This window comes from Oryctolagus cuniculus, chromosome 12, assembly GCF_964237555.1.
Source record: "Oryctolagus cuniculus chromosome 12, mOryCun1.1, whole genome shotgun sequence".
Taxonomy (NCBI): Eukaryota; Metazoa; Chordata; class Mammalia; order Lagomorpha; family Leporidae; genus Oryctolagus; species Oryctolagus cuniculus.
This window is the reverse complement of record NC_091443.1, coordinates 92,222,603-92,242,641: the sequence shown is the minus strand read 5'-3', so window position 1 is coordinate 92,242,641 and position 20,039 is coordinate 92,222,603. Positions and strand designations below refer to the sequence as shown.

The following is a 20,039-nucleotide window of genomic DNA, read 5'->3' as shown; positions in this document are numbered from 1 at the left end:
GATCGGCGCAGCTTCAGCTGTTGCAGCCAACTGGGGAGTGAACCAGCAGAGGGAAGACCTCTCTCTCTTTCTCTCTCTCTCTCTCTCTCTCTCTCTCTCTCTCTGTCTCTGCTTCTCTGTAACTCTGCCTTTCAAATAATTAAATAAATTTTTTTAAAAGAAGCATACAAACCAGGAACAAAATCTGTCCCTATACTCTGTAACATGATTATCTATATATAAAAACCTCAAGAATGGAACAAAAGAACCAAAAATAAGCCCAAAAAAACCTCCTGGAACTAAACAAGTGATAGACGCAATCTTGATAAACATTCAAACATTAGTTGTATTTCTATATACCAAAATTAAACACATGGGCACCAAAATTAAAAAGTACATCACTTACAATTGCTTTTTAAAAAGTGAGCTTTAGGGTGTAAATATAGTGAAACACATTAAGAAATTGTACTCTGAAAATTATACAACACTGATGAAAGAAATCAAAGATTTTTAAAGGGGCTGGTGTTGTGGCACAGGCAGCATCCCATAGGAGCGCCGGTTCAAGTCCTGGCTGCTCCACTTCCGATCCAGCTCCCTGATAATGCACCTGGAAAGTGGTGGAGGATGGTCCGAATACAAGGGTCCCTGCACTCATGTGGGAGAGTTGGATGGAATTCCAGACTCCTAGCTTTGGCCTGGCCCAGCCCTGGACGTTGTGGTCATTTGGGGAGTGAAACAGCGGATAGAAGATCTCTCCCCCCACCCGTGTGTGTGTGTGTGTGTGTGTGTGTGTGTGTTTGTGTCTGTAATTCTGACTTTCAAATAAATAAATATTTAAAAAAAAAAAGCCAAATTCAGAAGCTCACTTAAGGTTCCATTTATGTAACATTCTTGAAATAACGGGATTATGCAAATGGGGAACAGACTGGAGCTGTCAGGGGTTCAGAAGGTGAAGGGGGTGTGGGCGAGCTGAGTGATCCCCTGTGACCCTGTTGATATCCTGTCCTGCCCTACTCTGCTCTGCAGCTCCGCAAGGTGTCACCACTGGGGACACTGAGCAAGGGGCGCCTGGGCTCACTCTGCTGTCATTTCCTGCGATGACCCCAAAGTCAGTCTACGCATTTGGCCTGTACGTTGCCTGTACATGTACCAAGGCTCACACGAGGCCTCTGCTCCCCACTTCCTCTTGGTGCCTCTCCCCTTCCAGATTCCACACAAACTACTCTTGGCCCTGCCCGCAGAGAGCTTGGAGTCTCAGCTGGGGGTGGGGGTGGGGCCAGGGAGAGTGGATATCTGGCCCAAGGCATTCGCACCAGGCAGGGCTGATCCAGGCAAAGCAGGATGGAATGTTGCAGCCAGTGGATCAAGGGCCCTGAACGCCAAGGCAAGGCATGGAGCCCTGGCGGCTTTGGGGGCCTGGTAGCGCCCCCTTAGCTGCAGGGACCAGGATCCAGCTAGAAGTGGGGTCCCAGCCTGCACCCCCATTTGCAGGCCTGTTCTTGAACCCATTGAATCCTGTTTTTCTTCTGCAATGTTCTCTTTGGGCCTTCCTGACTACCTCTCTTGTCCTGGTCCCCAGCGATAAGCGCTCCTGGGCCAGGAGCAGCAGCCAGCAGCGTCACTGCTGTGGCCTCCCACCAGCCCTGTGGCCGGCTCAGCTTCCTGACTCCCTTTGGGCTTTCCAAGTCCAGGCAAGTGCAGCAAGGGGGCTTGGGTCAGAGGCTCTAGAGGTAAAGTTGCCCACCCAACTGAGCACCCCGAGCATGGGGCCCATGGAGAGAAGAACGAGACGAGATAACCACGTGACGCGAGGCCCTGCGGCACTGACATGAGAAAGCCCGGGGAGCCCCCGGGGTGCCCCCTGATCTGATGGAATCTGAACAAAATGTCCTGTGCACAAGGTCTCGTGGTGACCTTGGCCGCTGCCCCCATGGAGAACCACCCTGGCCTGACCCGGGAGCTCCCTCTGCTTTCTGCATTAGGAAAACAGTCCGGTCCTGGCCCCACACCCCTCCAGCCCCCTGGGGAGCAAGGCCCAATAAAAAGCACCCCCAACCCCTGTGTGCCCCAAAGACACCTGCACCTAGGGCCAGAGCTGGTGCCTGCACGGCCTCCCCCGCACCCTGGTCTTCTTCCCAGGCCTCACCTTGGCCTCCATTCCTCGCCCCCTCCCCCTGGTTCTCCTCTTCATCCTCTGTGCCCTCTATCGCCTTCACCTTCCTCCCTCCTCCCATCTCTTTTCTGTCCTCCCTTTCTCACTTCTCTTTCTGCTCCCCATCTTTCTCTTTCCTTTTCCATCTGTCTTTCTGCCTCTCTCTTCTCGTCCTCTCTCCACTTCCCCGTGTCTGCCTCCCTCTCTCACGCTCCTTCAGGAGGCACCCACAAATACATGGATTCCTAGGAGACCAGGAACACAGAGACACGCACAGCAAAGCCTGCCACCCGTCTGCACTGGGTGATGCATTACGGAAATCCATTAAGCGTCTCTCCTTAGCAAGCTAAGGGAATACGTCAAGGTGCCAGCCCGGGGATGATGAACGCCCCTCGTAGATCAGAACACCATTGCACTCCAGCCCTGGTGTCAGATGCTGTGCAGGCATGATAGATGGTGGGGATCAGTCACAGCGCCCATGCCATGGGCCGTTCCCAGCACAGCGCACATGCCCAGGCTATGATTTAGGGGCAGAGTCTGGACCCCTCCCAAGATGTACACACAGCAAAAGTGGATTCTTCCCACTCGACCTAGGGTGAGAGCCATTTGTAGTGGATAGCTTCAAGGTCAAGGAACTGGGGAATCAGACAGATCTAGGTTCAAATCCCAGCTCCTCCACTTAAAAGCTTTGTGACCTCAGGGCACACTTTCCTCCCGCTCTGAAACACCCCAAGCTTCCCAGGACTAACGTGGGGCTCCCATGATAGAATGCAGGTGGAACCGGCAGCCCCTCCCGGCCTGTGCAGCGTGCACACCACCGGAGCTGCAAGCCCCGCCTCCACCAGCCTCTCCCCTCCTGCGCCACCTTCACCTCTACCCCTCTCCTTCTAGCCCTGGTGGCCCCAAGGCCAGCAAGGGGAGTCCCGGAGACCTTATCTCAAGCCAGCCCCCCGGGAGGCCTAGCGGATAAGCCCTGCCCATCAGTCCCTCTTTCTTTTTTTTTCTTTATTTAAAGATTGATTTATTTATTTGAAAGTCAGTTACACAGAGAGAGGAGGAGAAGCAGAGAGAGAGAGAGAGAGAGAGAGAGAGAGAGAGAGGTCTTCCATCTGCTGGTTCACTCCCCAACTGGCCACAATGGCTGGAGCTGTGCTGATCCGAAGCCAGGAGCCAGGAGCTTCTTCCGGGTCTCCCACGTGGATGCAGGGGCCCAAGGACTTGGGCCATCTTCTACTGCTTTCCCAGGCCATTGCAGAGAGCTGGATTGGAAGAGGAGCAGTGGGACTAGAACTGGTGCCCATATGGGATGCCAGCACCGCAGATGAAGGATTAGCCTACTGTGCCATGGCGCCAGCCCCCAGAGTTTTCAAAGGATGGATTCCCAGAAGTAGAACTATTGATTCAAAGAATACTAGAAATGGGGCTGGCCTCATGGCAGTGGGTTAAGCTGCAGCCTATAAGCTCCCACAACAGTGCCAGTGGGAGTCCTGGCTGCTCCACTTCCCATCCAGCTCCATGTTAATGTGCCCGGGAAGGCAGCAGAAGATGGCCCAAATGCCTGGGCCCCGACACCCACGTGGGAGACCTGGATGGAGTTCCAGGCTCCTAACTTCTGTCTGGCCCAGCCCTGCTATTGCAGGCATCTGGGGAGTGAACCAGTGGGTGGAGCTCTGTCTTTATCTCTCTGTCTCTCCACTCTCTCCATCATTCTGCTTTTCCAAGAAATCAAAGGTTTTTGAAAAAATAAATATGAAAACTTGAAGTTTGTCCAGAGAGGTTGCGTTAATTTATGTTTCGGTTTCATTGTGTGGTCACTCACTCACATCATCATTGTCACCAGCAATCTGAACATCTGGGCAAGTGAAAATGGAACCTTAGGGCTTTATTTTGTCTTTCTGGGGTTCAAAGAAAAATTCGACCTTTTCTTGCGTGTCAGCCATGCAGATGTCTTGCTCCCGGCCAGTCTTTCCGCTGGGATGATCGTCTCGCTCTACAGGCTCAGTGAGAGCTCTTTATTTATGAAGGCCACGAATCTTCGGTTCCGTGAATAGTTTTCCCGAGTTGACATCTGTCTGTTTTTCAAGTCTCTCTTCTCTTAAATAGGCTTTGAAAAGCTCTGTGTAGGCCCCGTCACTGACAGTTTCCCTTGGCATTTTTCTTCCGCTGCTTTTAAGCTCAGAGAGATGTCACCCCCGTAGGGTCATCTGGATACCCGGAGTTCTCATCTCTGGCTCTGGGGTTCCTACCTTTAACGCTGTAGCTTATCAGGAGCTTACTCGATCCAAAGTCACCCAGCAGCCCTTGGGAGTGCAACTCTCCCCGTGAACCTGTGGGTTTCTCTTCATCTCGGGTTCTTCTGTCCCCAGACCAAGGATGGTTTAGGGTATTGGCCACCAGCACTGGCTGGTTCTTCAGCCAGTAAGCAGCAGGCTTTGTCGGGGCAGGAGCGTTCAAATCGATGTTTGTTCTTTCTAAAATTTCTTAGCTATTTTTAGCTTGTTATTCTAGCAGATTCATTGTAGAGTTGTTTTTTGTCAAATGACCAAAAGTTTCCATTGATTAGGTTTTTGTGGGCCGGGCCTATGTATTAATTTAGGAAACACTAGCACCTCTCACTGTTCCCCTTCCCACCCCGGAGCGCGCTCTGTGCCTCTAAGGCCCCGCGGATTTCTCTGTGAAAGTCCCGCGCCCTTCTCACCGAGACTCAGTCGCTCAGAGGGAGATTACATTTTTGTTTGCTTTCATCTCTAAAGTGGTGAGCGTGGGTGCAGAAGACGCGTCCTGATTTTGATGCACTTATCCGGTGTGTTCCAGAGAATAGAAGACAGCACCTCGAAAGCTTCATGGAAATGGAAAAACTAAAAGAGAAGTAAAGAGAAGCTCATTTGTTTATTTGTTGCCAGACCTTCGGAAATCCATCCACAGTTTTCCCGGGGTCTTTTGGAAGACCCTTCATTTGCACAATTTCCAAAATTTTGCACCCCGGTAGACTTAGCTTTTTGTTCCACTTTCCATGGACTCCTGGAGGTGCCCTCGGGGTCACCAGCACTGTGCCCAGGGACCATTCACAGGGAAATCAGCCTGAACAGAGTCCATCCCTGCTTGCTCACTGTGAGTGTGGGGCACCCGGGGAGCCAGGCACGCCTGAGAGAGAGGTCTTCCATCTGCTGGTTCACTCCCCAGATGCCCACAATGGCCAAGAGCTGTGCCGATCCGAAGCCAGGTGCCAGGAGCTTCTTCCAGGTCTCCCACGTGGGCACAGTGGTGCAGGGGCCCAAGCACTTGAACCATCTTTCTACTGCTTTCCCAGGCCATAGCAGAGAGCTGGATCGGAAGTGGAGCAGCCTGGACTCGAACAGGGGTCCATATGGGATGCTGGCACTGCCGGCGGCTTTACCCACTACACAACAGCGGCGGCCCCTAGGGCTACCTTTCATTCTGCCACTTTATACCATGCTCGGTTACAAATCTCTGGAGTTTCCTATAGCATCTCCGAGTCCTCCAGGTGTGTGATTAGAGAACCCAGAGCTAACCATAGCCTTCGCCCTATTCTCGGTCGTTAGGGTGTTGCGTTTTCCTGCTGTGTGAAATCTTACATTGGCTACAAGCTCTGCGGAGAAGTCTGAAAGCAAGTTTTGTTGAACGAGGGTATCTCTGCTCATGTCCGTTTGAAGATGGGGATTTTTCACCGGGTGAAGAGCTGTCTCCTGTGACAAGTGTCGTGAGTGGGGATGTCCTGCTTTGGGATTGTTGCTTCCCCCCGAGAGTGGGCGTCTTTGCAGTCACTGCAGCCAAAAACACAAAGACGGGCGTTTCCATGGCCACCGCGGCCACCACCACCTCACACTCTGCTCACTAGGGACCAGCCGCAGAGGGGTTCTGATCCGTGGGGAGACCAGACCCAGTCGTGACAGCTGCTCCTCTGTCTCCCTGCAGAGGCAGGTCCAAACGACTCAAGCAGGCCAGGGCAGGAGGGCCACGGGCAGGCTCTTCCGGCCTCCTGCATGTCTCCTTCCTCCCCTGACACCATCCTGTTCACAGGCTCACCCCCTACCACATACATGTGCACACACACAGAAGTGTGGGCACAAACACACAAGTATGCACCTGCACGCATGTACACACATACCCACGCTCCCATACACCTGGCCACCTATCCAGAGGACTTGACCATGCCCTGGCCTCTGCTTATCCTTCTCACCCCTTCACAATCCTCCCCTAGCAAAGTTCAAGGTGGCACACCTCTTCCAGGAAGCCATCTCTGACTACCTCCAACTATCAGTACCTTTCTCTCTCCAAAATCCCACAGAACCACAGGGTTCTGTGATTTCTCCCCTCGAAGATGGAGAAATACGAAACAGGGTCGGGGGCTGAGGGCAGAGGCTGGGGGCGGGAGGTGGCAGAGTGGAGCACGCGGAACACGGCGCTCCAATCCAAAGCCCTGGTTAAGCATCACAGGGCCCCCCGTGCATGGCATGGCCGAGGCCCCTACTCTGTCTCCCTCCTTAGTCCAATCAGACCACGGCCGAAAAAGCGCTGGGCAGCCTCGGAAGTTCCACTTGCTTGTGGTGTGAGGCCACAGGACGTCAGTGGACGGCTGCAGTGGCAAAGGCTTGTTGTCCCCTCTGTGGCACCGCCCACAGTGGAAACCTGGGGTGCCCGCCTCAGCCCAGCCCTCGCCCTGCTTTGGACCCGCAGAACTTGGAGCAGGTGCAGTGCTGCCGAAGCACAGGCTGACACACGCTTCTTGAAAAAGAGAATTGGGCAGAGGAAATGGAAACCTGGGGGCCTGGGCCACACTTACCAACACTCAGAAAGTCCCCAGAGCAGCCTCCAGCGGGCGGACCGCCCACCCGGCCAGCTGCTGCAGGGCCTCACGGCGCAGGGCCCCACTTGCTGACAGTGGCCACATGGAAGGCACGGCCACCTGAGCCCCGCAGGGAGCACTCGCCTTGTCCCAGCCTTGAAGGCTCCTAGGGCACAGAGCCGTGGCTACGGAGTGCCCGTGATTAGCACGGACACAAGCAGAACAGAGCAGCACCCAGTGATGGGGGTGGGAAAAGCCCGAACGCCCCCTCGGCCCCTGCACACCTGCAGTCCCCAGAGCCACCCCTTGAGGCCTCTGGGACATTTACAGAGAGAGACAGAGAAAGGTCTTCCTTTTGCCGTTGGTTCACCCCGCAATGGCCACTGCGGCCGGCGCACTGCGCTGATCCGAAGGCAGGAGCCAGGTGCTTATCCTGGTCTCCCATGCGGGTGCAGGGATCCAAGCACGTGGGCCATCCTCCACTGCACTCCCTGGCCACAGCAGAGAGCTGGCCTGGAAGAGGGGCAACCGGGACAGAATCTGGTGCCCCGACCAGGACTAGAACCTGGTGTGCCGGCGCCGCTAGGCGGAGGATTAGCCTAGTGAGCCGCAGCGCCGGCCTCTGGGACATTTCTACACAATGTCAGGACCCTGCCAAAGGCAGAGCTGTCTACCTTTCTTTGGTAAACTTTTTTTTTTTTAATTTGTGAGGCAGAGAGCTCACATCCGCTGGTTCACTCCCAAAATATCCGCAACAGCCGGGGCTGAGCCAGGCCGAAGCTGGGAGCAAGGAATTCCACCTGTGTCTCCCCTGTGGGTGCCAGGAACTCAACCACTCGAGTCAACCCCGCTGTCCCCCTGTGCTCATGAGCAAGAAGCTGCAGTCGGCAAAGCAGCCAGGACTTGAACTTGGCCACTGTGTTACAGGATGCGGGTGTGCCCCAAGCTGCTGTCGTAACCCCCGAAGTCCAAGTGCCTTTCCCCAAGCCCCTTCTGCAGAGTGGCTACATTGAGGCCTGAGCGGAAGATAACTCACAGCCAAGCGGCCTGTGAGTGGGAGAAGCTGGCCCGGAATCCTGGCTGTCAGCCCGCCCGAGCCTTTGCTGTGCCCGTGAGAATGGAATACCTACAGGTGTCGTCTGTGTGGACCCCGTGGTCTTCCCGCAGAGCCTCGCTTGCCTGTGTCGCAGCTTCACTGTCCTGCGTCATCACGGAGTTGCCTGAGCGACAGATCCAGAGCGAGAGCCGGACTTCCAGCTTCCTCGCCAATGACCTTGAGCCGATGATTGACGTGACCTGGGATCTCAGGATCCCTTACAGCTCTCTCTACACAGGTCATGGGGGGAAGCTTTGCTCCCCACAGGTTAGGTAGGACATGGCCTGTGTCTGGAGAGGTGCTGTAAAGAGTGGGTGGTGCGGCCGGCGTGGGCTAAGCCTCCGCCTGCAGTGCCGGCATCCCATATGGGCGCCGGTTCGAGTCCCGGCTGCTCTACTTCTGATCCAGCTCTCTGCTGTGGCCTGGGAAAGCACTAGAAGATGGCCCTAGTGCTTAGGACCCTGCATCCATGTGGGAGACCCAAAAGAAGCTTCTGGCTCCTGGCTTCAGATTGGCACAGCTCTAGCTGTTGTAGCCATTTGGGGAGTGAACCAACAGATGGAGGACCTCTCTGTCTGTCTGTAACTCTACCTCTCAAATAGATAAATAAAATCTTTAAAAGAAAAAAAAAAAGAGTGGGTGGTGAGGTCTGAAGGCTCGTGGCATGTACCACAGACAAGACACCGGGGCAAGGCCCCTCCTGTTCTGCAGGGGATGAAGAAGAAGGCAATGGGCGTTGTTCGAAATGGAAAAGGGAAGAGAGAGAATCAGAGAAGGGGGCCAGGGCAGCAAGACGGCCCAGAGCTGTGGCTGCCGGCGCGCAGGGCGAGAGCGAAGCATCCGGTGGTGGAGCGGCCAGGAGGGCACCTTGAGGACAGAAACATGGGCCTCTCCGCGTGAAGCTGTCTGCACCGTGGTGATGCAAATCCCGCCTTCGCCCCCACCCCATATCTCCCAGTAGATCTGCCCCACAAGCAGATGCTTCAGGCCGCCAGATGGTCACGTGGAAAAACGAGCTGAGGCTCAGCTTTCCACCCGAGTCGGTGTGGGGCGAGAGGAAGGCAGTAGGTGCCAAAGCTAGAGCCCACGGCCCAGGAGCCTCAGCGTGCCGCCTCTGGGGCGTCTCGAAGCCTTGTGCCTGATCTCCACGGCAGGAGGAGTACGGGCGTCTGTCTGAACCAGCCTTACTGCACCTCCAGGGGCAGGGAGGATCCCAGAGGACATGCGAGCTGATTTAACCCCATGAAATATTCATGTTGTCTCATCATGAGCTCCGCGCTGGGAACCCAAGAGAAGCAGCAGGCAGTGGTCATTAAATTTCAGGTCACCGAAGCAGGGGCTGGGGAGCTTGTTAAAGACGAAGGTGCCTGCACTGCCTGCCGAGGACACTGATTCAAAGGGACTTTGACAAACACCAGGATGGGGGGTGGGGGGTGCCATGATCCCCAGCCCTCGAGAGGCTCACGAAGCCACTGCCTACTGCAGTTACAGGATTCACCTGCAGACCCCTGACCACCACCACCACCACCCCCGTCAGCACGCATTCCTATTGGCTGAGAGTCCTAGCCCCAACCTAGAGCAGCCAATCACGGCTGAGAGCCACATGTCTTTTTGCCTTGGCTCTCAGCTCTTGACGGCCAATACCTCTGCCAAGGGCACGGCGTTCTTCTCTGCCAATGTCAGTATGGGAGGGGGGCTGCCCCTTCTAGGCAGAAAAATGCACTGACTTGAGCAGGACAAAGGATAAAAAAAATTCAGAATAAAGCCCGTGGTGCACGCCTGAGCTCATCTGCCCATCATGTCCATGCTTCCGTGTGCTGGCTCCTCTGCTACCTGGGCCCACGTCCCCCTGTGTGTCTCAGCCGCACCACATCCTGCCGGAAATACCCACCCAGGTCCGATGCTAAAACAAAATGCCACGGAGTCCCTGATACAAAACAGGAATTTATCTTTTGTACTGCGGGAAGCTGGGAGGTTAAGATCAAGGTGCTGGCCTCTGACAAGGGCCTTCTCGCTGCATCCCAGTACGGAAGGGGGACAGAGCAGGTGCACCCCTCGGAGAGAAGGATTTCTCCAAGACCGCCAACTACAGCCCGGGGTGCTCGAGCCAGCTGGAGCCCGGCGTGTCAACAGGTGCACCTGGGCGGGCAGTCAGTCAGTCCAGTGAGAGGAAGGGAGAGTGGTATGGGCTGGTTTTTTGTTTGTTTAAGAATTTGAAGGGGAATTGAATTTGGAGGGAAAAAAAGAAGTCAGGATTTGCACCCTTCGTTCATGCACTCAAGAGCAAATGAGCCCCACGCGGCAGGAGCTGGCCCCGATGGCCGACAAGACTCTGAGCAGCAGAGAGCAGATGGAACTGGGGGTACAGCCCGAGCACAAGTGTGAAAGTGAAAGCAGGCTGACAGAGCGAGCGCGGTCTCCGGAGACACCGCTAATTCCACAGCCCTTCTCCGTGCTCTGGGCCGCACCCAGGCTGGCTGCTGGGGACGTGCAGGTGAACAAGGTCATCTCTGTCGTCACTCACTGGGACTGAGATTCTTGAAGGGGCACAAGAGCCACGTGGCTTCAGCGCGTCTCAGTGCAGGCCCTGCAGCCCGGTCTCCGAGCACCGGGACAGAGGCTGCCAGAGAAGCGGGAAACAGTGGGGAGATCCACTTCCGGCTGCCATAATTAAGCCTCTGGACTTTACATGGGGAGGCCGGAGCCTTCATGAAAACAGCCTGGGAAAAGTGAGTAGTGGGGCGGGCACCCCAGCAGGTTAAACACACAAGCACCCACACCTGCAGGCAGCCAGGGCGGGGTGCCATCCCAAACTGGGCCGCTTTCTCTCCCACACCAGCCCTGGTCAGAGCAGGCTATAGGGAACCCGGCGCTGTGCAAGCAAGGAAGTCGGACTGCTGGGGGGGGGGGGGGGTGCGTTTAGGGGAGTGGCTCAGACTCCACCTGGGACACCGGCCTCCCACCTGGCAGTGCCTGGGTGTGAGTCCCAGCTGCGCTCCTGCTAATGTGAGCCCAGGCGATGGCTCAGGTACTTGGGTCCCTGCCACCCACGGAGGGGATCCAGAGCGCGTTCTGGGCTCCTGGCTTCAGCCTGGCTCAGTCCCAGCTGTTGTGGGCATTTGGGGAGTCTACCAATAGATAGAAGTTACCTCTGTCTTTCTCTCTGCCTTTCAAACACAGTGAAAATCAGTAAATAAAAACATAAAATAATAAAAGGCAAGCCTCTTGGGTTGGGACCGGGGAGGGTGGGGAGCTTTATGACTTTCTGCTTTCACCCAGGCCCTCCACCCTTTGATGTTTTTCGTTTGTTTGGTTTTGGTTTTGGTCTCAGTCAGATCTGTGAAAGCCAAGGCGATTCTGGGTGTGGTTTTTTATTGCTTTATTTTCCTTCATGTTAATGTGATACTAACACAAAAAGAGCAGATTCAGTGTAATCCATAGGTACAATTCTAAGAATTAATGACGTTCCCTCCCTCTCGCCTCCTTCTTTTCTTCTTTCTTTTCCTTCTTTCTTTCCTTGTTTCATTATTGAGGTTTTTTTTTTTTTTTTAGATTTATTTATTTATTTGAAAGGCAGAGTTACAGAGAGAGAGGTCTTCCATCCACTGGTTCACTCCCCAATTGGCCACAATGGCTGGAGCTGCACCGATCCGAAGCCAGGAACCAGGAGCTTCTTCTGGGTCTCCCACAAGGGTGGAGGGCCCAAGGACTTGGGCCATCTTCTACTGCTTTCCCAGGCCACAGCAGAGAGCTGGATCGGAAGTGGAGCAGCCGGGACTCGAACCGGTGCCCATATGGGATGCCAGCACTGCAGGCGGCGGCTTTACCCACTACGCCACAGCGTTGGCCACTTTTGAGACATTTTAAATTCATACTACAGTCAAAAGCTTATTTTAAGCTCTTTTAAGCTGAAGAGACAGCCTGGGGTCAGCAGCCGGCCCAAGGATCAGCAGGTGCAGGACTGAGGCCTGGAGGAGCACCAGGCTGGGCCACAGAGTCTGTCCCAACTCTGCTCCTCGCTGTATGACTGTGGGCCAGTCTCCTCCCCTCTCTGGGCCCACTCCGTGCCTCTCTGTACTGGCCCAATGCCACCAACCATAACAAGAAGAAGTTATTACACTGAAGACGTAGAGATCAAGGGACAGGCCAAGCACTGAGACCACGGACCCAGCAGGAGATGCAGAAGCAGATTCTGACCCTTGGCCCGAGTAACCAGGGCTCAGCAGAACATGGCGCCCTGCTGAGAACATCAATTCCAAGGGCGCAGCCCCAAGACGGGACTGCGTGGTGCAGGGCACACGTTTCACACAGTCTGGGGGAAGGACTCAGCCTCCAAGCCCAAGCCCTCTGCACGAATTAGAGTTCTCTCAAAACAAAAAGGCCCGGGCCGGCGCCATGACGCAGCAAGTTAATCCTCCCCCTGCAGCACCAGCATCCCATATGGGCACTGGTTCAAGTCCCGGCTGCTCCACTTCCAATCCAGCTCTCTGCTGTGGCCTGAGAAAGCAGCAGATTATTGCTAAGTGACTGGGCCCCTGCACCCACATGGGAGACCCGGAAGAAGCTCCTGGCTCCTGGCTTCAGCCTGGCCCAGCCCTGGCCATTGCAGCCATTTGGGGAGTGAACCAGCAGATAGAAGGTCTCTCAGTCTCTCTCTCTCTCTCTCTCAGTAACTCTGCCTTTCAAATAAATAAATCTTTAAAAAAAATAAATAAATCTTTAAAAAAAAAAAAAAAAAAAAAGGAGGTCTGGTTCTGTGTCGAGTAGTAGGGTCCTCCCGCAGGAGAACAGAGCGGATCTGTGGCCAAAAGCTGCACACACCAGGGGCAGCCTGAAAGGTAGCCCAATGGGTGTCTCTGAGCTCAAAAACATTTATAGGTAACAAGGTAGTCCTGGAAGCCTGCTTGGAAGAAGCAGGGAGAGCAGGAAGGGGAGAAGAGGAGGCGGCAGGGTGGGAGGAGCCACTCCACTTCTCTGTAAATGGGAACGCCACCCTCGGCAAAGGCTTGTGAGATTGAAGCTTCACCCCCCTGGAGAGCTCACACCAGCCGGGGCTCCACCAGACGGCAGGGCAAGGACCAGGGAGACGCAGGGGCAGGGAGGGAGGGAGCGGTGGTACCCAGCACACTGTTCCCCATCGATACAGGTCCCCGAGTGGAGCACTCAGCCCCGCAGCGCGACTGCCCCCTGGGGAGCTCAGAATCCCCCCACACGCCCCAAATAGCCATCCAGGGAAGGGCCCACACGCGCATGCGCGAAGGCCAGGCTCACCAGAACACGATGACCTGGAAGGGCTGGGCCAGGCTGCTGAACCCCGGCTCTCTGCGCAGGCTGACGCCGCCTGCAGGCCCCGGGGGCGTCGGGTCACCGCCCTTGGCGCCCACCTGTTGTCATCCTCACTTCTCCCCCACCCAAGCGCTACACGGGGTTCTCACAGTTTCAGTTTTTCCCATAGTCATCTCGGGGCCAGCCCAGGAGTCCCCCAGGCCCGTGTCAGGACGGGGAGGCAGGCGGCTGGGGGCTGAGATGTGACGTTGGGGCCTCTTCCTTCTGCACGCCAGGTTTATCCCGACAGCGAAAGCGAGGCAGCTTCCCGGGGTGGGGGCAGAGTACTTCACTGAGGGCACTGGTGTTCAAGGTCAAGTCTTATCACAGACTCCCTCCGCCCCTACATGCTGCCCCCCAGAGGGCTAGGACTTGGGCTTCTTAAAGGAAAGACTGCAATTCCAGGCTGGCCGCTGGCATAGCCGCGAAGACAGAGCCTGGGACGCCCGCATCGCATCTTGAAGTGGGCATCCTGGCTCTGCTTCCAGTTCCAGCTTCCTGCTGATGCTCCGGGCGGTGGCAGATGACGGCTCAAGGACGTGGGTCCCTGCCGTCCACTTGGGAGATCTGGATTGAGTTCTGGGCTCCTGATTGTAGTCCTGGTTCAGCTCCATCTGTTGCAGGCATTTGGGGAGTGAACCAGCAGATGGAAGATATGTGTGTGTGAGTGTGAGTGTGTGTGTCTGTCTGATGTCTCCATTTCAAATAAAATTAAAATATGCTTTTCTAAATATTGACCCCCCCAAAAAAATATCAAAAGAAACAGAAATTCCAAGAATGTAAGTGAAGTACCCCAGGAGCCAGGAGCTTCTTCTGGGTCTCCCACGTGAGTGCAGGGGCCCAAGCACTTGGGCCACCTTCTACTGCTTTCCCAGGCCACAGCAGAGAGTTGGATCAGAAGTGGAGCAGTCAGGACTCGAACCAGCACCCATCCTGAATGCCGGCACTGCACGCGGAGGCTTAGCCCACTACACCAAAGTGCCAGCCCTTGGGTGTTTCTAAAAGCTCCTGGATCTAAAGAAGTCTGCAGGCTGCATGCTGAATTGGGCACCAGAGGTTTGTTTTCAAGATCCCTCCTTGAGGAGCAAACGTTCAAGCAATCGTAGCTGCTAAAGAAATCGTAAATGCTTTCGTTAAAGTTTGTCAGCATCCATGTGCCAATTAGCAACCAAGCATCAGCCCCCGCCCATGAAGCTTGAGATCCTGTTCTGAACAGTGGCAGAGGACACTGTGCGACAGGTTTTCATCAAACGGAAAGAGTTGGCTCCGTCGGCTGCACAGCTCGGACTGCAAGAGTGGGGACAGCGAGGCTGTGGCGCAGAGTTCTGGTGAGAGTGGCTGCAGGCAGTCACGGCGAACCTCAGCCCAGCGACGGCACAGCAAGCTCCCCACAGTGCCGCCTGGTGCTCTGGCTGCTGTGAGCGGGGCTGGCAGCCAGCTCCCTCTGTGTGTCCAAGGCCATCCAGGACGCCTGCAGGGGCTCAGTCTGTTGAGTCCTCCATTGTCTAGACAGGGAATCGTCGTCACACCGCTGTCCACTAGCACACTCGAGATGGGGAGCTGGGCGTGCCGGACGTCACGGCAGGTGTGCCCAGACCAACGCCAACCAAGATGGCCTCTAGCCTCACTGGGACCCTAAAATCTCAAGGATGTTCTATGTGGTAGAAGGTTCTGCAGTGATGAGAATGTCCTTAGGGTGCCCTGGCCAACCCCCACAGCACCTGAAGTGTGCTGGGTGGCTGGGAAATGACTCTGGGTTTGATTTTGTTTTAGTTCAGTTAAATTTACATGACTGGGGTCCGGCGCTGTGGTGTAGCGGGTAAAGCCATTGCCTGCAGTGCTGGCATCCTATATGGGCACCAGTTTGAGTCTCAGCTGCTCCACTTCCGATCCAGCTCTCTGCTGTGACCTGGGAAAGCAGTAGAAGATGGCCCAGGTCCTTGGGCCCCTGCACCCAAGAAGGAGACCCGGAAGAAGCTCCTGGCTCCTGGCTTCCGATAGGACCAGCTTTGGCCATTGCAGCTATTTGGGGAGTGAACCAGCAGATGGAAGACTCTCTCTCTCTCTCTCTCTCTCTCTCTCTCTCTCTGCCTCTGCCTCTCTGTAACTGAATTTATTTATTCAAACAAATAAATAAATCTTAAAAAAATGTACATGACTGAACCAGACTGGTGGCTGCCATATTGGACAGTACAGATCTAGACAATGGCAGGCCCCACCCCAGCCCATTCCCACATCTCCAGGGTGGTCCTCCTCACCCTGCACTCCTGCTGTTCAGGTCCCCTTGGCCCTGCACTCCCAGCTCACATCCCCTCTCGGCGCCTGCCTCCACCCCGACCCATTCAGAGAAATCCTCCTGAACACGGCCCTCAGCTCTGCTCTGCTCTGCCGACTCCTGCACCCTTGCTGCCTGCTGCACCTGCTGAAAACCTCCCAACCCAAACCCAGGATCCACACCCTCCAGGAAAATCTACCAGAGCCCCACGTCCAGGTTGGGATGTGTGGGAGGGGGCAAGAAAAGGCCGATCAAAGCTGACACAGCCAGGACTCTCCAGGACAGTCGTCTCCATCTAAGAACCAGAGAGGCCGAGTCAAGGCCCCTTCTCGCAGGAGCTCACACAGTGCAGGGAGCACGGGATGCAGACAGCAGTAGCCTTGCAGCGCAACTTGAGCTGCTCAAGGCCAAATGTGCTTTCAAAGAGTGCAGAGGAGAGCTGGCTTGGCTGGGCTGCACTCCCCGGGGTGTTCCAAGGAGAAGCAGAGGCTGCCCCTCCCAACCCAGGCTCTCGCCTTTCTTGGGCTCTGGCCGGGAGGCTGACCCAGGAAGGCTCCAGGAGGGGCTCCCTGTCCTGCACCTTCAGGTTGGGTTTGGCCAAGGTCAGGCAGAGGCAGGGGATGAACAGTGGGAAGGAAGCGCAGGGGTTTGCTTGCCTCTGGCTTCCTCTCCGCCAGGCTGAAGGTTAACACTGACCAGGTCCCTCTAGGGCCGGCCGGGGTTCCTACAGGCAGTCACACCTACACCCTGGGCTCTGCTCTGGCTTCCGGGAGAGCTGCCTCCTTTCAGCTCTCCCGGACCCAGGAACAGAAGCAGCTCCCAGGGTTAGTCCCAGCGTGCTGCCGACTCCCTGGTTGCTCTCCCAAGAGCCCTGGCCCAAGCCACTTCCTCTACCCAGTTCCTACCCACCCCCCTCCAATCGCCCTTTGTAATGCATGGGCTGTCTCCATCCAGGACCTCAGCAGCAGAGGTCTAGGCTGGGTCTTAAAGGCTGCCTGTGATTCATGCAGTCAGAGGAGCAGAGAAAAACAGCAAAGTGGGAGGAGCCCAGGAGGGCAGTGCTGCCCAGGACACCCAAAGCAGGAAATGGGGCTTGCGCTGGGCTAGGTCACGGAGGTTTGGATCACCCCGCAAGCAAGGGAGCCCTGTCATCCTTGGGTGGTTCCCCCGTGATTACAAGGGGCCCCACCAACTGAAAGCTTCTCTAGTGCTCACTGTGGCTTTCATGTAAGCAACTGGCTTTTAAATACACCTGACACCATGACAGGATAAATAAAGCTGCACTTGAATAGCATTCCACTCTGGCCTCCATGGGAAGCGCAAGTGAGCAAAATTCTACGGAGATTCAAGGACATCTATTCTGGACCCAATGACCTGGGGAGTACTAAATCCCTCTGTCTGTTAGACAAGACCTTTCAGATCCCACCTCTTAGTTCCTTAATGGCTAAGCAATTGCAAGGATATATTACATCCTACAGACGCACCGTTGTACCCCGCTAGCACTGCACTTGTCAATTTTCCCTCTGCATAATTCAGAGCTTTGCTATTTTGGAAAAAAAAAAAAGTGTTGCTAATACTTGCACATATTTTACACCAGATGCCATTTAAACAGAGTCCGCGTGCCTGAAACACTCCAGGCAGTGAGACCAGGGCTATCCTTTGGTGGTGCTTGGCAACCCTCAGAGTGGCATATGAGACCTCCACCCACCTCTACAGCCGAAAGAGTGCAGGCGCCTTGGCTTGCATTTGCCAAGGCAAAGCTGTCAGAGCGTCTGTGGCTCCCTTAGCTAAAGGGATACAAGATGCCATGACAGAGTCATGCGCTCACATGTCTAGAACCGTATCTTAAAAAGGTCCAAAAACTGGAGTTCTCCAGTTTAAAAAAAAAAAGAGAGAGATTGCTTTGTTGGGATTTTGCCAAAATCCCATGACAACAAAAAGATGTTTGCATCATCTACTTCTCACCTGTTGATCTGCCACATGTCAGCACAGGAGGTTGGTTTCCTGCACAACATTCAAGGGGGGCCTTAACAGGGCTTAGCCTTTCTGACAGCGTTAATTACCTGTGGATGGGGAACCTTTTTTTTTTTTTCTGCCAAGGGTAATTTGCATATCTCTAGCATCAATCACCGACCATAGGAAATTAGCAGCTTAGAAATTGGCCTGTGAGTCCCACTGGTGGTCACAGAAGGCAGAGCCAAATCCATTGATCCTGCAGGCCTTCGAGGGTGTGCTGGCCGGGCGTCCCCCACCCCCCCACAGACTTCACATTCCTGGGTGAAGGGCCACTGCTGACTCGTTTGCATTTTTTCCCCAGCAGCCCAAGTGATTCATGTGGTTGAAAAGTTCTCCGTGAAGAACACACAGAAGGTGAAGAAGAACTATTCCGCGGAGCCACAAGACACATTGCCAAAAGCTTGGTGCTGTGTGAAGAGCGATTGCAAGTGAAATCGACACAATGAAAAGTCCCCCTGCACTTGCGAAGGGAATGCGGAACGATACCGCAGGCCTGCGCGTTCCTCCGCGGCATGTTATCCGTTCATTTTATTTTTTGACGATTCCTGCCCCTGCATCTCAGGCAGAACACGCTTCCTCCCAATTACGACCAATTAAAAGCTATTTAAGGAACACTCGGCAACAACAATGTTTAACAGAATTAACACCACGCGCTGCAGAAGCAAGGCGGCAGAAGTTGAGAAACTTATCGATGGCTTCGCTAATGCCAACTCGCATTGGAAGTTCGCTTCTAATTTTCAAATTTGTCTGTTGTTGCCCAAATAGCGCTTGGGGCTGGCACGTTTCCAAGGAGAAGTTTGGAGGTTTGTTTAAAGAGCTGGTTTTTGTGGAAGCAGGAAAGAACGGTATTTCGCTCTGAGTAGAGTTTCCTGTTTGGCTGTACACAAGGAGGGCATCACACTCAACATGGCACCGTCGGATGGCCTAGGGCACTGCATCCTGGAGACGTAACAGGGTCGTGTTCTGCAGTGCACAGCGATAGGTGGAGGTAAACATTACAGTTCTCCAGAAGGGCAAAGGGGTGTTGGCTGCGCCACCTTTTGCTACTCGCTGTTCCATGCATTCCCCCCCACCCACCCCCCACCCCCCGCTGTTTCCCTCTTGCCAACGACTCTGGAAGGAAAGGAGGTGTACCGTTCCCTCTGTACAGGTGAGCGGACTCAGACGCACGGCGGCTGGGTAACTCGTTCAGGGCCAAGTCGCGTGGCAAGATTTCCACGGGAATCTGACTCTAACCCCTCCTAAGAACAAGAAAGCTCATCCCATGAACCCAGGACCGTGAGGCGCTTTGTGCCTGCCTTGGTCTCTGGTCTCTGTCTGCGAGGGTGGAGCTGGGGTCTGACCTGGTCGGAGGGCACATCTGGCATGAGGCAGTGCCTTGGTGCAGCTCCATTGAGTTGAAGGTGTTGGCAACAGTGGCTCTGTGACCCGAACAGAGCGTGGTCTAGGCAGTAGAACCCACTGCACCTGCAAAACACATTCAGAAAAAAAAAGAAAAAGAGTGGCTGCTGGGAGAGAGGTGATAAGCCCTCTGACATCAAAAGGCTGTCTGGAGGGATAAATTAAATGACCTGTGTGTGGGAGGGGCAATTTGCATTTTTCTTTCCTTGGAAAGAAGCAAATCCACATACCTGTCTGTAGGCTACCGAGTCTGCAGGGTCGGGCGCTGACTCAGGTTCAAGTGCTGCTGCAGGTGCAGGACCAGCAGCATCTGGAGCTGGCTGGGAAGTCACGCTACCCCGGAATCTACCTGTGGCGAGCTTCAGGTGTGCACATCCAAGCCTGAGGAGCACTGCTGTAGGGCCCCTGGTGTGGCTGTGCAGGTTTCACCCTCAGTGTGTGTAGCTCAGAGGGGGGTTGGCTCCACTCATTCTCGTTACAAGAATAGAACTGAAAGGGCCATGAAAAAAAGTCATGCCCTTGGCACAGGTGCAGCTGTCTCATTCCAGAGGCCAAGGCAGTCAGGCCCAATCCACCAGGGAATTCTCCTTCAGCGAGTTCCAGCGCAGTCTCACCGCACGTCCTCACCACACATCCGGGAAGCCCCGCGTCCTTTCTGGGTTTGTGTGGGTGTGGGACCTACTTGCCATCCCCACCAACATCCATGTGCTATAACCCCGTCTTCATTCACGGGTTGTCCTTATCTCCAGTTTATGCTGTTTCCCCAACAACCCATCCAACTGACCATTCGTCCCCTGCAAAGTATAAAATATATATACAAAAGTGTAAAATACATGGCTGCTCTGATCCGACAGAAGCCAAGTGTCTCAGAGGTTAAGTGACTTCCCCAGGGATGGAGAGTCCTATTCCTCTGACTCAGCACTTTGTGGCAAGGTCCCTCTGTGTCTCACCATCCACATCAATATTTAGGCTAAGGGAGAGAAGACTC

The 20,039-nt window shown here is 54.8% G+C and overlaps 1 long non-coding RNA gene across 4 annotated transcripts in view; it reads right to left on the bottom strand.

Moving 5' to 3' along the window:
* Positions 1-305: 305 nt before the first annotated feature.
* LOC108175770 (uncharacterized) overlaps positions 306-20,039 on the bottom strand; it is a 105,213-nt gene continuing 85,479 nt past the window's right edge. For 3 of the 4 annotated variants that reach the window (XR_001792431.3, XR_011380951.1, XR_011380952.1), the window contains one exon: positions 7,402-19,117. This is a non-coding gene — a long non-coding RNA (uncharacterized lncRNA). Of the gene's footprint in view, positions 4,990-7,401; positions 19,118-20,039 lie in introns of those variants that run through there. The other variant, XR_011380950.1, reaches the window with a different exon arrangement.